Consider the following 1,844-nt stretch of genomic DNA (forward strand, 5'->3'; position numbering starts at 1 on the left):
AGCTGGGCTCAGTGAGAGCTGACCTGGCACTTGACTGGAGCCTGGAGACCACACTAAATGAGTATCACATTAAAGGATCATGCAGCAGCATTTCAAGGGGACATAACATGCCAGTAGGGTGGGACTGATGGGAGTCTTCCACCAGCACCCAAAGCCACACCAGCAAAACCATTTCCTAGGGTGTATTGTGGCTCTTCTAGTGTGCTAACACACAGAACTCACGGAGTGTAAGCTCACCCGCTTGTAACAGACGCAAAAATCTCTGTACAGCCTCTTTGCTAGAAGTCACGTTGGCACAGGTGGTGATGGTAGCAGTACCTCTAGCCTCTCCCTGACTGCGCTAGACCTACACAAATGCATTAGGAGAGCCAGTCCTTGTCCCAGAGAGCTCACTACAACCAGTTTGAGAATGGTGGTACGGAGACAGAAGGCAGCTCCTCTGTCTAGATACGAATTCTCCATCAACTCTCTTTACAGTAATAGAGAAAACATGGGATGAATTTATTTTTCAGGCAGGTAAGACTATCTCAGAGTCACTTCTTCACTGCACTACGTCTGTGTGTGTAAACAGGTCTACTTTGTGTATTTCCTTTTATGGCTCAGACTCAAATGTAAAATACGCATGAAATCTGTGCAAACAGCACGAAGGTGCATTCCAGTCAAACTTGTCTAAATGTTTCCTAGTGCCAGTGAACTGGTTCTGCCTCACAAACAGCGAGGCAGTTTCTGCAGCTTTGTAGATGTGGAATCTCGCCCCCATCTTTGCCTCTGGATGTGGTCTGGTTTCCCAGTTGATTTCAGATGTAGGTGACGCAGGTCCTGGGCTGGGATGCTGCCATGACACAAGGCTAACGAGGTGTGATCTGGCTTGATTAACATGGATGGTCAGGGTGACTGAGTGAGTGGCCAAGTCTTCACGGCATAAAGGTTAGAGCTAGACAGGCTGGCATTTAGGTTTCCCGTGTCCACATCTGCATGGGGAACTCACTGTCATGCAGTGGTCTAAGGCCATTCAAGCAGCTGCCTGATAAATAGTGTGAAGGCATGTTGATGCTTAACACTCCTCTCTGGAGTTGTGAAGAGGGTCCTGAAGTCAGGAGCTTGGTCATGAGCTGTTTTTTCTTGCTATAGTGGCCAGAAGACCCTGTGGACTGAAGGAGGAGTGCACCTACAGTTCTGTGAGATGTTATGTGGGAGAACAGATCTGCCTGGCACCTGATGGACATGTCCTGGCTCCCCCCAAATGCAAGCTGTAATGGTAGAAACAGCAGTTCAGGTCTCTGAGGGACAGCATAAGAGGCATCACCTGATCCATGCCACCCAAAGTGCAACAGAGACGGCAGGCTCAAGCAGTACTTCTACCTGTTGATCCTTCCATCCACCCTCCCGTGGGACTCAGAAAAAGCACCGTGGTATGACTTACAGCTCCTGGCACAGAGCAGAGGGTCCACAAGCCACCACTGTGGCCTTGTGCTTCTGTCTCCCACAGTGCTGCTTCACAAACAGTAAAAAAGTGAGTCTAGGCACAGGAGCCTCCTGCTTCCTAGCCTTTCCTCAGTCCACCTTAGCGCCCCTTTTTTTTGTCCCAGACTCTCTTTTTTTTTTTTTTTTTTTTTTTTTTTTTTTTTTATTGCTGCCTGTTTGAGGTGGTTGAAAAGGGAGCTGACCCAAAAGATGTCCTGCTGTGAAGGTCCTTGTCTGTCTGCAGCCAGCCCAGGGCAAAGCTCAGACCAGGGACCCATCCTGCAGTAGGCAGCTGAGATGTCTCTGTTGAGCTGTTGCATGTGCAATGGATGATACCAATGCTGTGTAGCCCAGGACCTGTTGCTGGCAGCAGGCAGCTC

The sequence above is a fragment of the Merops nubicus genome, unplaced genomic scaffold, assembly GCF_000691845.1.
Source record: "Merops nubicus isolate BGI_N331 unplaced genomic scaffold, ASM69184v1 scaffold3943, whole genome shotgun sequence".
In the NCBI taxonomy this organism is placed as follows: Eukaryota; Metazoa; Chordata; class Aves; order Coraciiformes; family Meropidae; genus Merops; species Merops nubicus.